At 38.6% G+C, this 14811-nt stretch overlaps 1 pseudogene; it reads left to right on the plus strand.

Moving 5' to 3' along the window:
• The first annotated feature begins 945 nt into the window (after positions 1-945).
• Positions 946-14105, plus strand: LOC149230717 (subtilisin-like protease SBT1.7; annotated as a pseudogene).
• The last annotated feature ends 706 nt before the right edge of the window (positions 14106-14811 follow it).

Raw genomic sequence — 14811 nt, forward strand, 5'->3', positions numbered from 1 at the left:
ATTTATTTTCCTGATTATATGCATTCAAGTCTCTAATTCATGTCCAGCTTTATATAAGTTCAAGTCTCTAAACATATTATAATAAACATAACTACACTAATAATATATAAAGAAAACTTCACTTAAAATTTAATATTTTATTATCTCTAGTTAAAATATCTCATATGAAAACAATCAAATTAAAAACTCTAAAATCATATTAAATTTTTTCCCACTTATATAATTTGTATTTAGTGTAATTTTCACCATCAATCTTTAAAAATGATTTTCCAAATTTTTTTATTTTACTATTTAGTTAAATTTACTATCTATTTAAATTACATTACATAACTACCCTAAAAATATATTTATATAAATAAAAATTTATATTTTATTAATTTATGAATAAATTAGCTACAAAAGAAAATACCTGAGACATTTCGTATAAATACCGCCACAAATTAAAAAGTCTAAATTGAATTAATAAAATAAATATATAAAAATTCTAAATAATAATATTAATAAAAATTATAATAAAATGAAATAATCCCAAATATTTTAAACTTTTCCCACCTTGTCCTCTGCTAAAATATGATCCGAACGCGAGCCCAATTCAATGTCCCACGGCTCTTTCTTCCTCCCCTGTTAAGGTCGTGGAAATTTTATTGACTAAGAATGGCATCTAAAACCCAGTATCCTCGAACACGAGATATTGCAATCATCCATTAAAAACCAATGTAGTTGTTTCTGGGCCAAATATTCCACATCATGTTTCTCTCAGTTGAATGCAACTGGCAGCGAAATATTCCATCATCTCTTTATGTAAACGCTTTCTCATTTTCTTTTGTCAAGCAGGAAGCATGATTCAACAATATTTCTCAATTACATGGAATTTACCTGGAATATTATACAGGCTCTTTCCTATAAATTTAGACATGCATCGCATGAATTCAAGGCAAGGAATGAGCTCTAGGGATTAAGTCCCTCTTTGTGCGTGATTTCATTGGTGTCATTTTGTATCATATCGCTGCTAGTGATATGGAGATTATTAAGGCTTGTAACTGCGCAATTGTTTTGGTGATCATTAGTTTAGTGCTGCCTTCACAGGCGTTGGCTACGTCTAGTGATGATGATGAGGAGATCAAATCTTATATTGTTTACATGGACAAATCCATGAAGCCCCGTCATTTTAGCCTCCACCAACACTGGTACGCTTCAATGATAGACCGGGTTTCAGGATCCAAATCGGATCCCACCGCTATCCTATACATGTACGATACGGTGATGCATGGCTTTTCTGCCAAGCTGACCAGCACAGGCGCTCAAGCTATGCTAAATATGGATGGATGCTTGGCTGTATTGCCGGATTCCGTCGGTAGACTTCATACTACTCGGACCCGGGATTTTCTGTGGTTGAGCTCTACTGATGGTCTATGGCCATCGTCGCATTACGGTAGCAGGCATCCTAGAACATTGCAGGACTCAAGAACAGGTAGCAGACATCTTGACAAAGCCATTGGATCAGAAAAGCTTTGAATTTTTGAGAAAGTGTCTGGGTATGACCGAATGCCCAGCTGTTGAAATTAAAGGGGAGTGTTGAAATCTAATTTCAACGCAGACGTTCTCACCCAAAACCGCCAGAAACCGTTCACCAATCCCGCCTGAGAGTTCTCGGGCCACTTTCCGGTAAAGGGACTTTCCGTATATTTGAGCCCGAGAAAATTTGGAGTTGACGCGTGGCTGTCCCCTTACGTCACCATGTCTGACATTCTCGGGACATAAAGCTCTGCAGAAAATGATCTCCCGATATTCTCCTCCACCGTTCGATTGTCTCCAGCGTTTTTGTCCGTTGATTGCTCAAACCTGCATACGGCAAATATTAACTATGTTGCGTGGAGTAAAACTAAGTTTTGGTTGACCATACCTTTATTAATGCTTTGTCATAGGTGTAGGTAATGCATTTAGTTTTTATATACGGCATGTATTTAATTTGTCGTTGACCATATGTATTGAAAAACCCATAGTAGTATAGTATGTTTTTTTTAACGAGTTAAGAGATATATGCTTGTGGTTATTTTTGGTTGCACATGGGAGATATGTAAGAGCGCAGCAGCGAAAGAGAAGTGTGCGAGCCAAATGAAATATGCTCGTGGGTTGTAATGGTGGTGTTGCCATCGTAAAACTAAGGAGTAGCGAAAAACCATGTGTGGTTTTGCACAGCAGTGCATAAAGAAAATGGTGGAGCGCATTTGTTTTGGATGCATATGTAATTTGCTCTTGTTTTACAGCAGCGTGTAAAAATAGTTTTACAGCAGTAAATGTAAATGGGAATTTTTCCAGCAGTGTAAATTCTCATATGGAGACAGAGTAAATGTTTTTTTTGTTGTTAAATGTATTTTGGTGAATCCCTCTCAGTAAAAGAGGATGAATATGTATCAGGCATATATTTTAATGAATGGAAATGTTTTTATGGTGGTGAAATACTCTGTTCTTCTGTAAAAAAATTTTAAAGCTTCCCTGTGCATAAAAGATCCTGGAAAGGTGAAACAGAGCATTGCCTCTGTGTGCTTGAATTTCTGTTTTTGGGATTTTCTCATTAAAAATCAACAAACAGTGGTATCAGAGCAGGCTTAGGCTCTTTGAAGGTGACAAAGAAGCTGAAAGGAGGAGTCTTTGTTGCAGCAGTAGATCTTCTCCAGCAAAGTAAAGTCTCAGGCAAAGGATTCAGGTATTTCAAAAAGTTTTTTATGTGTTGCTGAAGAAGCAGTCAGTTGTTTTAAAACACACAGTCAAGGATTTAGTGGCATAGATAAGGATGCAAGGAATGGCCAGCACAAGCTCTGGTATGGGTATGTTTAACACCCAGCTCCCACAATTTAATGGGAAAAACTATGACTATTGGGCAATAACCATGACAGCCCTGTTTGCCTCTCAAGATTTATGGGAAATAGTTGAATCTGGGTTTGAAGAACCATCAGATAAAAATGAGTTCAATGCATTAACTCAGGGAGAGAGAGATCAGCTGAAGAGCAATAGGAAGAAGGATTCAAAAGCCCGTATGTTGTTGTATCTAGCAGTAGACCAGAGTGTGTTTCCAAGGTTAGCAGCAGCTAAGACAACAAATGAAGCATGGCAAACCCTCAAGACAGCCTATCAAGGCATGGAGAGAGTGAAGACAGCCAAACTACAATTGCTGAGAAAGGATTTTGAGAACTTGAACATGAAGGAGTCAGATAACATTGACTCATTCTTCACTCATGTGATTGGTGTAATCACACAAATGAGAACTCATGGAGAAACCATTGAAGATAGAAGGATTGTGGAGAAAATATTGAGGGTCTTACCCTCAAGGTTTGATGCCATAGTCACCACCATTGAAGAGACAAAGGATCTCTCAAACTATTCAGTTGATGAGCTACATGCATCACTGATAACACATGAGCAGAGGTTGAGTAGGAATGAAAACTCATCTCTTGAGCAAGCTTTCAAGACCCAGATGTCCTTTGGAAGAGGAAGAGGTCAAGGAAGAGGAAACCAAAGAGGAAGAGGTAGAAGCCAGAACAGAGGTGGAAGGAACAGCCCAGCAAATGCACAAGGAAGAGGCAGCAATCCAAATCAGAACCAAGGCCAAGGCAGCAGCCAACAGGGAGGACAACATCATGCTCAAGGAAAAAGGTATGAAAAATCCAATGTCCAATGCTATTATTGTAAAAAGTATGGGCATTATGCCAGTGAATGTAAGAAGAAGCAGCATGATATGAACAATAGAGAAAATGCAAATGTTACTAGAGAAAACAACAGTTAAAATAATGTGTTGTTAGCATGTAACATGGCTGAAACAAACAGTGAAGACATATGGTTTTTAGACTTAGGTTGCAGCAACCATATGACAGGAAACATTGCCCTCTTCTCAGCCTTAAATCAAAATGTGAAATCAGAAGTCACACTAGGAACTGATAGTAAAATCTCTGTTATGGGAAAAGGAGAAGTAAAAATATTTACAAAACAAGGAGAAAGGAAAACCATAGCAGATGTCTACTATGTCCCCGGAATGAGATGTAACCTCTTGAGTATTGGACAGCTTGTTCAAAAAGGTTACAATGTCTTTTTTGAAAATGATGTATGCACCATCATGGATATACCACCCAGCAAAAGATGCATTGCTGAAGTGAAGATGACAAGGAACAGGATGTTCCCTCTTCGGATCAGGGCAGACATGAAGAACAAAAGGGAAATGGCAGCAGTCACCCAAGAGGCCTTCCAAAGCGTGCCAAAGGATGGGAACTGGTTATGGCACTTGAGATTTGGACATCTCAATTTTGGAGGTCTAAATTTGTTGAGTAGGAAAGGAATGGTAAGAGGATTACCATTGATAGAGAAACCGGACAGCCTATGTGAAGGTTGCATTTTGGGTAAACAACATAGAGAAAGTTTTCCATCAGGGAAGAGCATAAGGGCAAAGTCACCCTTAGAGATCATCCACTCAGATTTATGTGGACCGATGCAAGCTCCATCATTAGCAGGCAGCCAATACTTCCTAACATTCATTGATGACTTTACAAGAAAGACTTGGATATATTTCCTTAAAAACAAAAGTGAAGTGTTTGAGAAATTCCAAAACTTCAAGGCATTTGTGGAAAACCAAAGCGGGCTGCATATAAAAGTTTTGAGAACTGATAGTGGAGGTGAGTATATCTCCAAGGAATTCCTAAGATTTTGTAGAGAAAATGGAATTCACAAACAGTTTACAGCTAGGTACACCCCACAGCAAAATGGAGTTGTTGAAAGGAAGAACAGGACCATCATGGATATGGCAAGGAGCATGTTGAAGGCAAAGAATTTGCCAAATGATTATTGGGTTGAAGCTGTAAATTGTGCAGTGTATATTTTGAACAGGTGTCCTACAAAAGCAGTGATGAACAAGGTGCCAGAAGAGGCATGGAGTGGGAGAAAGCAAGGAGTCACCCACATGAGAGTTTTTGGATGTGTGGCCTATGCACACATACCAGATCAGCTAAGGAGGAAGTTGGACAGCAAAGGGGAGAAATGTCTTTTCATTGGATACAGTGAGGAATCCAAAGCCTACAGGTTGTATATCCCATCTACCAAGAAGTTTTTTGTCAGCAGAGATGTTCAATTCATTGAAGAGGAAGCTTGGGATGGAAGCATAGAGAAAACAGTGAATGTTAAAAACTGTTTGTCTCATGATGAAGATGATGAGGAGGTGGCTGAAATGCATCCCCAAACAGCAGCGCCAACACAAGGACAGCAAGGGACACCATTGAGGATAAGTGAGAGTGCTTCTCCAAGCACACCACAAGGAGGAAACTCAAGTGCATCATCAAGCACTTGCACACCAAATGAAAGAGGTAAGAAGTTTAGAAATCTAAGTGACATTTATGATGAAGGAATGAATTCCTTATTTGCCTTGTATTGTCATGTTGATGATCCTATTCATTTCGAGGATGCAATTAAAGATAAGAAATGGATAGAAGCTATGGATGAGGAGATGAATGCCATAGAGAGAAACAAAACATGAGATTTGGTTGAGCTACCAAAAGGTAAAGAAGTCATTGGAGTTAAATGGGTTTACAAGACCAAGAGCAATGCTGAAGGCAAGATAGAAAGGCACAAGGCAAGGCTGGTTGTCAAGGGGTACAAGCAGCAGTATGGGAGAGATTATGAGGAGACTTTCGCACCGATTGCAAGAATGGAAACCGTGAGAGCAGTGTTGTCCATAGCAGCTCAAAACAAATGGAAAGTCTACCAAATTGATGTGAAGTCAGCATTCCTAAATGGAGTGTTAAAAGAAGAGGTTTATGTTGAACAGCCTCTCGGCTATGAGAAGAAAGTTGAAGAGCACAAAGTGTGCAAATTGAAGAAGGCTCTTTATGGGCTGAAGCAAGCGCCAAGAGCATGGTACAGCAGGATAGATTCATATCTATTGGATAATGAATTCGACAAGTGTGAAGGAGAACCCACAGTCTACATCAAAGAAAAAGATGGTAAAATTTTGATTGTTGTCTTATATGTTGATGATGTTATTTTCACAGGTAATGATGATCAACTCATTGAGAATTTTAAATCAGTCATGAAGGATGAATTTGAAATGACTGACATGGGTTTGTTGAGATACTTCTTAGGCATAGAAGTAGATCAAAATGAAAAAGGAATTTTTATATCTCAAGCAAGATATGTAAATCAAGTATTGAGCAGATTTAACATGCAAGAATGCAAGGCAGCGATCACTCCCACAGTAATGGGATTAAAACTCAGCAGAGAGGACAGTAGCAAGGATTTTGATCCTAGTTTGTACAAAAGTATTGTAGGCAGCCTTATGTATTTAACAGCAACTAGGCCTGATTTAATGTATGCTGTTAGTTTTATTTCCAGGTTCATGGAGAGGCCAAAGGAGGCACCAAAGAATTTTAAGGTATGTCAAAGGTACCAAAATGTTTGGAATTTTATATAATGTCTCAGAACATTCAGATTTGGTTGGATACACTGATAGTGATTGGGCTGGAAGTGTAGATGATCGGAAGAGCACTTCCGGTTATGTTTTTAACATGGGTTCAGGAGCCATCTCATGGGCTTCTAAGAAGCAGTCCATAGTAGCATTGTCTACAGCAGAGGCAGAATATGTGGCAGCTACAGTAGCAGCATGTCAAGCAGTGTGGATGAGAAGAATGTTGAGAAGCTTAGGCCAAGAGCAGGCAAAAGCGACAGTGATTTTTTGTGACAATAGCTCAGCTATTGCATTGTCAAAGAATTCAGTGTTTCATAAGAGAACGAAACACATTGATACAAGGTTTCACTACATCAGAGAATTGGTGAACAATGGAGAAATTGTCCTAGAACATTGCAGGACTCAAGAACAGGTAGCAGACATCTTGACAAAGCCATTGGATCAGAAAAGCTTTGAATTTTTTAGAAAGTGTCTGGGTATGACCGAATGCCCAGCTGTTGAAATTAAAGGGGAGTGTTGAAATCTAATTTCAACGCAGACGTTCTCACCCAAAACTGCCAAAAACCGTTCACCAATCCCGCCTGAGAGTTCTCGGGCCACTTTCCGGTAAAGGGACTTTCCGTATATTTGAGCCCGAGAAAATTTGGAGTTGACGCGTCGCTGTTCCCTTACGTCACCATGTCTGACATTCTCGGGACATAAAGCTCTGCAAAAAATGATCTCCCGATATTCTCCTCCACCGTTCGATTGTCTCCAGCGTTTTTGTCCGTTGATTGCTCAAAACTGCATACGGCAAATATTAACTATGTTGCGTGGAGTAAAACTAAGTTTTGGTTGACCATACCTTTATTAATGCTTTGTCATAGGTGTAGGTAATGCATTTAGTTTTTATATATGACATGTATTTAATTTGTCATTGACCATATGTATTGAAAAACCCATAGTAGTATAGTATGTTTTTTTTAACGAGTTAAGAGATATATGCTTGTGGTTATTTTTGGTTGCACATGGGAGATATGTAAGAGCGCAGCAGCGAAAGAGAAGTGTGCGAGCCAAATGAAATATGCTCGTGGGTTGTAATGGTGGTGTTGGCCATCGTAAAACTGAGGAGTAGCGAAAAACCATTTGTTTTGGATGCATATGTAATTTGCTCTTGTTTTACAACAGCGTGTAAAAATAGTTTTACAGCAGTAAATGTAAATGGGAATTTTTCCAGCAGTGTAAATTCTCATATGGAGACAGAGTAAATGTTTTTTTTGTTGTTAAATGTATTTTGGTGAATCCCTCTCAGTAAAAGAGGATGAATATGTATCAGGCATATATTGTAATGAATGGAAATGTTTTTATGGTGGTGAAATACTCTGTTCTTCTGTAAAATTTTTTTAAAGCTTCCCTGTGCATAAAAGATCCTGGAAAGGTGAAACAGAGCATTGCCTCTGTGTGTTTGAATTTCTGTTTTTGGGATTTTCTCATTAAAAATCAACAAACAGGATTCCGTCGGTAGACTTCATACTACTCGGACCCCAGATTTTCTGGGGTTGAGCTCTACTGATGGTCTATGGCCATCGTCGCATTACGGTGATGATGTCATCGTGGGCGTGCTGGATACAGGAATATGGCCCGAGAGCAAGAGCTTCAGCGATCATGGCCTAAGTAGTCCCGCGCCCGCGAAATGGAAGGGAGAGTGTGAAGTGGGTTCCGACTTCAATGCGTCCCACTGTAATAAAAAACTCATTGGAGCCCATTACTTTGTCAAAGGATATGAAGCCAAGTACGGTCGTGTCCACGGAAAAGACGATTACAGATCTCCTCGGGATGCCGAAGGACATGGTACGCACACTTCCTCTACTACGGCCGGATCGGAGGTGCCTGCTTCCAGCTTTCTTGGTTTCGCCGGAGGGATGGCTAGAGGTATGGCTACCAAAGCTCGATTGGCCGTCTATAAAGTCTGTTGGGCGGTTACCTGCGTAACTTCAGATGTGCTTGCGGGAATGGAGGCGGCTGTTTCGGACGGAGTTGACATGCTATCGATATCGCTTGCATCGTTAGTGATGCCGCTTATTATGATGATATTATAGCAATTGGAGCTCTGGGAGCGATTGAGAAGGGTGTTTTTGTCTCGTGTTCGTCCGGTAATTCAGGGCCTGATGCGATTTTCAACACGGCGCCATGGATAACCACCGTAGGCGCCAGCACCATCGACAGAGAGTTCCCGGCTCCCGTCGTGCTTGGCAGCGGCAAAATCTACATGGGCTTCTCCCTCAACAAAGACTTCTCCCTGGCCAACGAGCAATTGCCACTGGTATACGGGAAAACAGCGTCGAGAAACGGGGATGCAAATTTCTGCATTGACGGAAGCCTTCATCCCGATATGGTCCGTGGAAAGCTTGTGCTCTGTGATCTTCAAGACAACGAAGATACAGATATTGGAGTGGTAGTGCGACAAGCCGGCGGCGCGGGGATGATTGTGGCCAACCTGCCTGAAAATGGAAACTATTCGTGGACCAGTTATCATGTGTTACCGGCAACGATGGTCGATTCCAAGGCCGGGGAATACATAAAAGCTTATATCAACGCCACTAGAAATCCTATTGCAACTATTAAATCCGAGGGACTGACCGTTGTTGGAAAAGCGCAAGCTCCGGTAGTAGCCACATTTTCGTCGAGAGGGCCGAATACCGTCGTTCCGGAGATCCTTAAACCGGACCTTATTGCTCCAGGAGTCAACATATTGGCGGCGTGGACAGGGCACGCGGGGCCAACAGACACAGACAAGGAAAGAGCAGGGATCAAAATTGAACACATCATAGCCCTTCAAAGGGTCTCTGGCACGTCAGAGAAGTAGGGAGAAAATTTTACCAGTCAAAAAAAATTTAAAAATTGATTTTTGTCATTTAAAAAAAAAATTGGAATAATATCTTAAAATTTTTTAAGAAGTGCTATCAAATTGTCAACTTTTTTTTAAATTTCATTTTTTCTGAAATTAGAATTTTAGGAATGTTGAATTTGTAAATTTCTTTTCATGTTAAAACTTAAATCCCATTTCAGAAACTCCCATTTCAAAAACAACAGTTTCCTTTTGAGTTGTTTTTTCTAATTGTGCATATGATGCAAGTTCTTATTAATTATTATGTCACAATTACCTTTTGATACCATTACATTTGGCAGTTTTTGAGTTGCTCCCATTTCAAAAACAACAATTTCTTCTTGAGTTGTTTTTTCTAATTGTGCACATGATGGAAGTTCTTATTAATTATTATGCCAAAATTACCCTTTGATACCATTACATTTCGTAGTTTCAATTGAGAACGACTAGATGTTAATATGGGCCATGTATTAGGTCTGTAATTTCACTGGGTCGTCCTTGAAGGCTGCCCAAAGAAAGGTTTAACAATGATTTAAGCTGGAGAGGAGCATGGATTCATCACTCAGCAAATCCCTATCAAGCAAGGTTTAAGCACGATTTATGCTTGGAGAGGAGCGTATTCAACAGGTATTCAACAGGCTTCCTAACATACTGGATTTGATTTGTTTGCGGATTCCCAATTCCTGGTATGTTTTCATATTAAAAAAGAAGATACCAAAAACATATATACCTTTGTACACTCTTTTGTTGAATCCTAAACCTGTTTAGAATTTTACTGAATTTTTTCATTCATGCAATAAATTTAAATTTGATTGAGCTACTTGTATATTGGCTTGAACGTTTTGGTCACAAAAATTTCCTACAAAATTAATCCTTATCTGAACTGGAGCAGGAATATAGGTCTCCTGTTTATCGATTAATGGTAAATGCATCTGATATATTAGTTGCGGCTCATATCAGACCTGCTTTATACACAACATCCATGGGTGAAAAAATAAAAAGAAATTTGAAAATAATTTATTGTTGTCAATTGAATTGCTCTTTTTTTTTTATGCTTTTCATTATAGAAGTGCGACCTCAATATGTGCCCTTCTAAATGAAATTAAGACCTGCCCTTCAAATTTGATCACTGGGAAAGAGTAGATTTCAATATACTCTCTGGGACTTCGATGTCTTGCCCTCATGTGGCCGGCATCGCGGCGCTTATACGCACTGCTCATCCCGCGTGGACACCCGCTGCAATAAAGTCGGCTCTCATGACATCTTCTGCGCCATTCGACAATCGCAAAAGCCCTATAAGCGACTCCTCCACCGCTTTAGCTGCAAACGCCTTTGCAATGGGCGCAGGTCATGTGAATCCCAATGCTGCCCTGGATCCTGGTCTCATCTAAGACCTTGGAATGGACGACTACGTTAGCTTCCTGTGTAGCTTAAATTACACAGCAAAGCAAATTCATATTCTGACAAGGAATGCAACATCCTACCCCAAATTAAGCTCCGCGCCTGGAGATCTGAACTACCCATCATTCTCGGTGGTGTTTAAGCCGCGTAGTTTGGTTCGTGTGACGAAGAGAACCGTGACGAATGTTGGAGGAGCACCGTGTGTATATGAAATGGCAGTTCAGAGCCCTGAAAACGTAAATATAACGGTGGAGCCGATGACGCTCACCTTTGAAAAGCAAAATGACAAGGCGACTTATACAGTGAAATTTGAAAGCAAAATTGCAGCTGACAACAAATCTAAGGGAGGGCAAACCTTTGGTCAAATATTGTGGAAATGCGTTAAGGGCGGAACACAAGTCGTTCGCAGTCAAGGATCAAAATTGAACACGTCAGAGCCCTTCAAATGGTCTCTGGCACGTCAGAGAAGTAGGGAGAAAATTTTACCAGTGAAAAAAAATTTAAAAATTGATTTTTGTCATTTAAAAAAAATTGGAATAATATCTTAAAATTTTTTAAGAAGTGTTGTCAAATTGTCAACTTTTTTTTTAAATTTCATTTTTTCTGAAATTAGAATTTTAGGAATGTTGAATTTGTAAATTTCTTTTCATGTTAAAACTTAAATCCCATTTGAGAAACTCCCATTTCAAAAACAACAGTTTCCTTTTGAATTGTTTTTTCTAATTGTGCATATGATGCAAGTTCTTATTAATTATTATGTCACAATTACCTTTTCATACCATTACATTTGGCAGTTTCTAAGTTGCTCCCATTTCAAAAACAACAGTTTCTTTTTGAGTTGTTTTTTCTAATTGTGCATATGATGGAAGTTCTTATTAATTATTATGTCACAATTACCCTTTGATACCATTACATTTGGTAGTTTCAATTGAGAGCGACTAGATGTCAATATGGGCCATGTATTAGGTCTATAATTTCACTGGGTTGTGCCTGAAGGCTGCCCAAAGCAAGGTTTGACGAAGATTTAAGCTGGACAGGAGCATAGATTCATCATTCAGCAAACCCCTGTCAAGCAAGGTTTAAGCACGATTTATGCTTGGAGAGGAGCGCATTCAACAGGCCTCCTAACATAATGGATTTGATTTGTTTGCGGATTCCCAATTCCTGGTATGTTTTCATATTAAAAAAGGAGATACCAAAATCATATACACCTTTGTACACTCTTTTGTTGAATCCTAAACCTATTTAGAATTTTACTGAAGTTTTTCATTCATGCAATAAACTTAAATTTGATTGAGCTACTTGTATATTGGGTTGAACGTTCTGGTCACAAAAATTTCCTACAAAATTAATCCTTATCTGAACTGGAGCAGGAATATATGTCTCCTGTTTATCCATTAATGGTAAATGCATCCGATATATTAGTTGTGGCTCATATCAGGCCTGCCTTATACACAACATCCATGGGGTTGTTGTTCCACCATTCTCCTGTGAAAAAATAAAAAGAAATTTGAAAATAATTTACTGTTGTCAATTGAATTGCTTTTTTTTTTATGCTTTGCATTATAGAAGTGCGACTTGAATATGTGTCCTTCGAAATGAAATTAAGACCTGCCCTTCAAATTTGATCACTGTTCGCAGTCCGGTGACCATAGCCTGGAAACACCATGAAGAATGAGGCATCTGGCGTAGGACTGGTCCAGTTGTTCGTATAGCATACTTATGCCTGTGGCCCTTAGTTTGAATAAAAGTAGAGGCAAACCATCCATTAAGATGTGGCACACTTTGTTTGAATAAAAGTGGAATCCATCCACGAAAATACATGAGTCGTTTCTTTGGTTCTTCCAACTTCCAATTATTGTAGACTTAACTCACTCCATTTTCTTCTTCATGCTCGAAATTTGTCAATCCCAATTGCCCGTAAAATGAAAATATACTGTCGCAAAATAGCCAGTTAAAAAATTGTGATGACAAATGTGACAAGTAATTCACTTAAATGCAACTGTTACAAGTTTAAAAGCTGCGAGCTTGACACCTGTGTACATATCTCTATGTGGTTTCCGCCTTCAAATTTTCTCATAAAGCTTAATCTACCTCTAAGCTACCTTTCGATACGTATGGTTTTGACGGTTGATCTTTCTCATAAAACTTGACTTAAATTCCAATGAAAATTAAATTTCATACAAATCATTATTTATACCTTATTAAATATACTAATATAATTCATTGATTACTCAACAATTCTAAACAACTTCTACATATTTTTTATATATTATATCAAGATTTATTGAGAGCATAAATAAAAAGTTCTAATTTTTCCGAGGAAAATAAAAATTCCCATTCACATTTAATTTTAAAATTTAATTATATAATTTTATAAATAAATAAAAATTAATAAATTTAACATTTTATTATAATTAATAAAAAATAAATTTTTCTTTCAAATTATAATTTGATTGATAATAAAATGAAATAAAATAAATAAATTATTGAGTCAAGAAGTGCAGCTTACAATCAAGTAAGAACATGTATACTTATTTTTATGCTCAAAGATATTTTTTTAAGATAAAAATAAAATATTCCCTCAATACAAAAAATAATGGTGACATATTTGGTAACTTTTAATTCTGCCCTAAAGCGTTCCTCTATGAAAACAACTCCCCAATTGTCACTCTATCAATTTTTAAACCATAGATCTTGTATGTTAGGCGATTAGAAGATTTCCTGCACGGGATGATTTCAAGCGGTGGAAGGTTGTTACAGATCACCACACTGCTAATTGATCTCGAAAGAGTTCACAATGCGAACACCTCTTATGGATCCCTCTAGGCCACCGTGGAAAATTCATCTTGAAAATTGGAAAGTGGTGGCACAGCAGAAGCACGCCTTACCGTTCATTCCAACCCAGCCTCCCTACGCATTCGGTCTCTGCAACCAATAGAACAAAAAACCTCTTCAGAAACACTCCGTCGGCTTACCTCTGTCAAGTACCACTATTCTTACATTGGTTCACTTTACTTCGTCATTCTGTTCCCTACAATGACAACCCCTTTGACATTATTCACATGTTTACTTTGTTTTCAGTCTGGTTGTCTTCTTCACTCCAGTTGTGCAAGACCTATATTCTTGCAGAACCTGGCCATAGCAAGGTAAGATCCCTCATTTTGGAATTCACTGTTTTTTTAGAGTTCGACTCAATTCTGGTAATAACCCTGCACCAAATGACAGGGGATAAGATGGCAGAGAGCGATAACAATTTCTTAGGTAAAATTTATAATTTATTCATACCCTACCTTTTCTCTAGCGCTTATCCATGACACTAAAATTGGGTTTTGATGTGGTTGCAGGTACAACGTTCACAAACTCCCCCTCGCAACTCTAGACTTGATCTAAGATTTTCCAGGTTCCCTCTCTCAAAGGTGGTTTGATTGTGATTTCAGTTGTTGATTTTCTTACAGGCCCAAAATCCTCCCGATGTTGTGAATGTTTTTAATGCCACCACTGGCATGTTGTCTTTTCTCTCCATGAACTAGGAGTTTAGTTACTTTTCCAAAAGGGCTATAGAGTTTTGTAACTTTGGCCTCGATCCTTGTCCCAAATTTTAATTTCTTCTCTCTTGTACATGTCCATGGCATGTAGCCTTGGAATTATTGATATTAATTGTAATGTTGGAAACTATAAATTTTATTCCTGTTGAAATTGTAATTTCAACGCAGCTGGAAACATTGCCAGAAACCGGTCAACAAACCTGCCGGAGAGTTCTCGGGTCACATTCCGGCAAAGGGACTTTCCGTAATTTTGAACCCGAGAAAATTTGGAGCTGACACGTGGTTCACCCCTGACGTAAGCCAACGTAAGAATCTCGGAAGGTAAAGCTCTGCAGAAAATGGGTTTCCGATATTGTTGTCCACCGTCGGATTTGCTCTCGTGTCCTCCGCCATTGATTGTCCGAAGCTGCACACCTGCATACGATCAACGTCAATTCAAGCAGTTTTTTGATATATGGGTATTGTGCCTGCGCACATTTAGGTATGGTAATGGTGTGTGATGGCTGCGTGGGGTTGTAATATGCGTTGAGCATTTTTTTTATGAGAGCTTG

This window comes from Pinus tabuliformis, chromosome J (assembly GCF_031772625.1).
Source record: "Pinus tabuliformis cultivar Carrire ecotype Pingquan chromosome J, CPIR1, whole genome shotgun sequence".
In the NCBI taxonomy this organism is placed as follows: domain Eukaryota; kingdom Viridiplantae; phylum Streptophyta; class Pinopsida; order Pinales; family Pinaceae; genus Pinus; species Pinus tabuliformis.